Genomic DNA, 6,949 nt, shown 5'->3' with positions numbered 1-6,949 from the left:
TGTGTGTGTGTGTGTGTGTGTGTGTGTGTGTGTGTGTGTGTGTGTGTGTGTACACGCAGTACCTGAGGAATCTAGAAGGAGGCATCAGATCCCCTGGAACAGGAGCTATAGGGAGTTATGAACTGGACTGATGTGGGTGCCAGGAACTGAACTCTGGTCCTCTGAAAGAGCAGCATGTGATCTTAGCCACTGAGTCAGTTCTTCAGCCCTTGAAAATTGCTACTTCCTATCATTATCGCTGCACTGATGCTGCACTGGAGGTGGGCATGTGGAGGTCAGAAGGCAGCTTTCAGGACGCAGTTCCCTCCTGCCATGTGGGTTCTCAGAACTGATCTCAGGCCTATAGGCTTGTGAGGCAAGACTCTTTACCTGACACCCAAAGTAAGTGTGTGTGTGTGTGTGTGTGTGTGTGTGTGTGTGTGTGTGTGTGTGTGTTTGTGTGTGGTTTGTTTACTTGCTTGTTTAGATAGAGTATCTCAAACTAGCCTCAAACTCCAAATACAGCTGTGGCCTTGGACTCCTTGGTCCTCTAGCATCTACCTCCTGGGTGCTGGGGTTATGGGCATGTGCTACCAGACTCAGCTCCTCTATTTACTTCTCTTTGAACCCATAATCCCATCCCCTTGCCTCCAGATTCTGAATCTTAGGCTTTTTAAATGAGCTCCAGAGATCCCCAGTTTGAGCACCACTAATGTGTGACCCTCCTCTGCAAATAACACAAGATGCAGGACACCGTGAAAACCCACCACAGAGAGCGCAGGCTCAGGGACTCCGAGGATTCCATTTTAGCTCGGTGATTTTCTAGCTGTGTGACAAGGAGAAGGTTAATTAACCTCCCCATGCCCTAGGATCTCATTTACAAAATGAGATGGTAATAAGCTCCAACCTCCTCGGGTTACAAGACATAAACGACTTAAAGCAAAGTGGCCAGTGACAGGAAGCACTTGCTAAATTATGCAACTGATTTATGCAAACTATTGTTATTAAGTGGCCCTGGAAAATAGTCAAGAAGGGTTATATAACTGATAGGAAACTGGCTCCGTTCCACATGTGTAGTTGGAAGGTGGAGACTCTGTGCCTTCTGTGACGGTTGTTATATAAAATGCGCACATACATGCTTTGTGCCCACCTGTGTGTGCATTTAAACACATGCCCGTGCCGGTAGAAACTCGCAGAGCATTTCTCAAATGATGTGTGTAAGGTCATAGTACGTGTCGGAGATGGATCTCAGTTGATAGAGTGATTGCACGCTATGCACAAGGACCAGGCTTCAATCCCCCACATCATATAAGCATATGTGGTACCACTTGGAACGCTCGGGAGGTGGAGAAAAGAGGGTCTGTTCAAAGCCAGCCTTGGCTACTTGATGAGACCAGCCTGAAATATATGAGACTATCTCAAAAATCAGAAAACAAACAAACAGATAAACAAACCAACCCAGAGCTCTGATAGTGCCTTGAGGGTAAAAGCTTCCGAATAACGGCATGTCTTTCGAATGACAGCATGTCTTGGTTCACTTTTGACAAGGAACCTCACAACATTCCTATGAAAAACGAAAGAACTGGGTAGAGAAGATAGCTTGATTGGTAAAGGTTCTTGCTAATGGTCTTAGGTCAACTTGATACAAGCTAAAGTCATCCAGGAAGATGGAACCTCAATTAAGAAAATAATTTATGGGCTGGAGGGATGGTTCAGCGGTTAAGAGCACTGACTGCTCTTCCAGAGGTCTTGAGTTCAAATCCCAGCAACCACATGGTGGCTTACAACCATCTGTAATGGGACCCTGTGCACTCTTCTGGTGTGTCTGAAGAGAGCAACAGTGTATTCACATGTGTTTAAAAGAAAATCTTAAAAAAAGAAAGAAAAATAGAAAAGGCTATATGCTGGGCATGATGGCCCATGCCTTGTGAGTTTGAGGCCAGCCTGGTTCACCAAGCAAGTTCCAGGACAGACAAGACTACACAGAGAAATCCTGTCTTTGGAAAAGAAAAAAGAAAAAAGAAAATGCTTTATAAGTTCAGGTTGTAGGCTAGCCTATAGGGGATTTCCATAAACAGTGTTTGATGAGGGAGGGCACAGCCCATATGGGTGGTGCCATACTTGGGCAGATGGTCCTGGGTTCTATAACAAAGCAGGCAGAGCAAGCCATGGGGAGCAAGCCAGTAAGCAGGACCCCTCCTCCATGGGCTCTGCATCAGCTCCTGCCTCCAGGTTCCTGCCCTCACTGCCCTTGATGATAAGCTGTAATATGAAACTGTAAGTGAAATAAACCCTTTCCTCCCCAAGCTGCTCTGGTCATGGTGTTTTGTCACAGCAATAGTAACCCTAACTAAGTCAGTGGGGGAGATAGCTTCTTAGTAAAAGTGCTTGCTGTGTAGCCTGATGACCTGGGTGTGATCCCTTCTGACCTCCACTCGCACACACATAAACAAATGTTTTTTGTTTTGTTTTGTTTTTGTTTTTGTTTTTTCACAGAGACAGGGTTTCTCTGTGTAGCTCTGGCTGTCCTGGAACTCACTCTGTAGACCAGGCTGGCCTCGAACTCAGAAATCCGCCTGCCTCTGCCTCCCAAATGCTGGGATTAAAGGCGTGCGTCACCACTGCCCAGCTAAATGTTTTTGTTTTTATTTTTTAAGATTTATTTATTTTTTTATATGTAAGAACACTAGCCATCTTCAGACACTCCAGGAGTCAGATTTGTTACGACGGATGGTTGTGAGCCACCATGTGGTTGCTGGGATTTGAACTCAGGACATTTGGAAGAGTCAGTACTCTTAACCGCTGAGCCATCTCACCAGCCTATGTTTTTTTGTTTGTTTGTTTGTTTTAATAAAAAAAAGATTTATTATTTATATGTAAGTACACTGTAGCTGTCTTCAGATACACCAGTAGAGGATGTCAGATGTCATTATAGATGGTTGTAAGCCACCATGTGGTTGTTGGGATTTGAACTCAGGACCTTCATAAGAACAGTCAGTGTTCTTAACCGCTGAGCCAACTTTCCAGTTCCTGTTTGTTTGTTTGTTTGTTTGTTTGTTTAAGCAAAAACTTTTCACTACAGGATTTTTTTCTCTATCTTCTAAATGTAGGAAAAATAAAACAAGATGGATAAATTCTTGCCCCTTTGTCATGATCAAACACTCGACAACAAGGAACTTTAAGAGGGAAGCATTGTTTTGACTCCTGGAGAGGGCACAGTCCACTAGGTCAGGGAAGGAACGTGAGGCACAGCTGGCACACTGCGTTCCCGGTCAGGAAGCAGGGAGAGACAGATGCTGGCACTCAGCTGCCTTTCCCATTTATTCTAATCAGGACTCCAGCATGGTGCCATCAAGGTGGATCTTGTGTCCTAGTTAGCTATGACCAAAAGCAGCTAGGGAGAGAAGGGTTTACTGGCCTTAGGCTACTCGGCACAGCCCAAGAAGTCAGGGCAGGACCTGAAGGAGGAGCGGAGGCAGGAACCAAGGAAGAGTGCAGATCACCTGCTCCCTTTCCGTGGCTTGTTAAAGCTTCCTTCTTATACAGTCCGGGACCTCCTGCCCAGCAGTGGCACTGCCCACAGCAGTCTGAGCCCTCCTGTACCAATCACGGATGAAGAAAATGCCCAACAGGTTTACCTACCAGCCAGTCAAATAGAGGTACATTCTCCACCAAGGTTCCCCCTTCTCAGACGACTCTAGCTTCTGTCAAGCTGTACAGACCTGACCACACCAGCCTTCCCCACCAAAGTAGCCCAGTCTAGGTAGCTCCTCACGGCATCTTGGAGGAGGCCTGGGCTCTAGGTGATTCCAGGTCCTGCCAGGGTAACAAAAGGAAACTGAACTTTTAGTTTTCAAGATTTTGTCTTTTCCTTTCTTTAATCTGCGAGGTGTGTGTGTGTGTGTGTGTGTGTGTGTATGTGTGTGTGTGGTATATGTCCCTGTGTGTATGTATAGATATGCACACCTGTGTGCCCAAGGAGAAACCAGAGGAGGACATTAGTGTCTCTGCCGAATTTTTTTTTGAAATAGGCTTTCCCACTGTCTCACTGAACTAGAAGCTGGAAAACTCCAGCAACTCGCGTTCCTGGCCTTCACAGTGCTGGAGTTATGGGCCCATGTGGTCACACGTAGCTTCTGCTGGGAGTTTGAACTCAAGACCTCATGTCTAGATAGCAAGAGCTCTTACCCACTGAGCCCTCTCCATAGCTCTCTAACTTCATTTTTCTGAAGCGAACATACATTTCAGGGTTTCAGGTTGCTATGTTCTGTGCAGTCAGCAGTAGCTGGCTTGTATCATCGCCGCCCGTGCTACAGGCATGGCAGGCAGCACCAATTGATCAGCACCAATAGATGGGGACATTCTTTCCTCCTGAGCGAATAAATGTTCAGAAACCTCCTAATACTCTGTTCCAAGCCACCACTAGGAATCAATTAGTCTCAACAAAGAAGCTGAACTGTGTTTGCCATTGCGAATCTCAAGCCTGACCTTCAGAAATTCCTGGAATCATGGAAAATGAGTCAGAATGAATCTCCCTCCCTCCGGGAGTCTGACCCTGCTGAATCTGAGTTCTTTCCTGAGAACCTCTCCAGGCCACCTCCCTATTCCAGAGGGATTTGGAATCATTCTAAACCATCCCCCTCATTTCTTTTTTCTTTTTTTTCTTTCTTTCTTTCTTTTTTTTTTTTTTTTAAGATAGAAAAGGAAACCAAAGCCTCAGACATTAAAAAGACTCACTCAAGGTCACAGCATGATTTTGCATAAAATCTGCAGTGGCGAAATGTGGTAGCTGGGGATGGCAAGGTGGCTCAGCAGGAAAAGGAGCTTGCCACCAAGGGTGACAACCTGGGTTCAGTTGCTGGAACCCACATGGTAAAGAAGGAGAACAGATTCCTGAAGCTGTCCTCTGACATCTGACATCCACGTGTGCACCAGGGCATGCCTGCCCCACGATGATGATGATGATGATGGTGATGGTGATGATGATGTAACAGCTAATTGACTGTGAGTCAAGGAAACCCTGGGATGGGACTAGTTATATGTTAATAGCTGGGCAAACTTAACTCCCTGTGCCCCGGTTCCTTCACCTGTAACATGGGGCTAATTGGAATGCTGAGTTCATAGAACAGGAAGAAAAACAACTGCTGAATAAATTTAAAAGAAAAAAGTTCCCTCGGTATGGCTGTGACTGTGACACAGTTGCAGGGCCTTTATCATTGCCCCCTTCGGACAGTAAACAGATGAGACAAAGAGCAAGAGGCAGAGATGTACTTCCTTCCCAATAAGATTAAGCTTATTAAGGACACAAGGAATCTACTGCCAGTGGTAGAGCCCCTGTCCAGAATCCCCCAGTGATGGGGGCTGGGAATTCACAGCTTCAGAGTTCTAGTTTTGCATACAGGAAGCTCTGGGTTCCCTGGATTCCAGAGAGAGAGAGAGAGAGAGAGAGAGAGAGAGAGAGAGAGAGAGAGAGAGAGATCCTAGTTATAAATTTATCAGATACCTTGGCAGTTTTCAGTCTCTCAGTATGGTGGAAATACAGCTCTTAGAATCCAGTTTTGAGCCTCCCTCCCTCACCTGTACAGACAGTGGTAATTCTACATAGCAACTACTGTGAGTGTCTAATGGGATCATGTTCAGCTTGGCAGCGTCTGCCTTATAGTAGCTGTACAGTAAGTAGTTGGCGACTGTTTCTCAGCGTAGCAAAAGGGCCCAGCAAGCAGGAAGTCCACTGTTGCCTTGTAACTGGGAAAGAAGCTGGGGTTTGGGAGCCAGACTGACTTGGTGCCAGTCAAAGGCTGTGAGTGTGTATGAACGCTGTCAGATGAGTCATCTGCCTCACTGGCATCAAGAGGCTGGTGAAGGTAATGGGGGACCTGAGAGGAAAGCCAGCTCAAAAAGTGTGTGGGTGATGGTCACCGTGCAGTACGCAGTCAGAGGACTATCAAGAGATCTGGGTTGGTTTTTGTTTTGTATTGACCTTAACCTTGTCATTTCTTGTCCTCATACAGGGACTGAATTATAATATGGTGCTTAAATTAAGCAACCTAAATCTGCTGGGCAGTGATGGCGCACACCTTTAATCCCAGCACGTGGGAGACAGAGGCAGGCAGATTTCTGAGTTCGAGGCCAGCCTGATCTATAGACTGAATTCCAGGATAGCCAGGGCTACACAGAAAAACCCTGTCTCGAAAAAAAAAAAAAACAAAAAAAAACAAACAAACAAAAACAAACAAACAAAAAAAAACAAAGCAAAACAAAAAAAAAAACAACCCAAAACCCCTAAATATAACCTAAATAACTTAATTTTGCCAACCCCCCTCCTCTTTCAGAGAGCCCTCAAACTCTTCACAGCCAATGATGACCTTAAACTCCTGGTCCTTCTGCTTCCACTTCTGAACGTCACCACGCCTGGCACTCAGACTTGGGCATGCTAGGTAGGAATTACTCAAGCCGCCTAGCTACACCCCCACCCCCATCCTTCCGTAGTTTTTGTTTGCTTGGCTTTTTTTTTTTTTTTTTTTTTTGAGACAGTTTCTCTGTGTAGCTCTGGCTGTCCTGGAACTCCCTCTGTAGACCAGGCTGGCCTCCAACTCAGAGCTCTGCCTGTCTTTTTCTGCCTCTCGAGTGTTGAGCATTCCCACTGTAGCCCGATGACACCAGGAGTGGGTTCTCTCCTTCTATGTAGTAACGTTTGCCTAGAACTTGCAGCAATCCTCTGGCCTGTCTCCCAAGTCTGGAATTACAAACCTGTTCATGTGGTATACGGTTTTTGAAGACACAGGTATCACAGTGTAGTCCTCGCTGTCCTAGAACTCACAGTCCTGTCTGCCTCTGCTTCCGGAGTACTAGGACTGAAGGTATGTGCTATCACAACTGGCAAGAACTAGTCAGAAAAACAGTACTTCACCCTTAAGAGAAACCATGAGCTCCTTTCTTCCAGTCCCCTCCCTTTAGTGAGACACAGACG

This window comes from Mus pahari, chromosome 19, assembly GCF_900095145.1.
Source record: "Mus pahari chromosome 19, PAHARI_EIJ_v1.1, whole genome shotgun sequence".
NCBI classification, from domain to species: domain Eukaryota; kingdom Metazoa; phylum Chordata; class Mammalia; order Rodentia; family Muridae; genus Mus; species Mus pahari.
Note: the sequence above shows the minus strand (reverse complement) of the source record.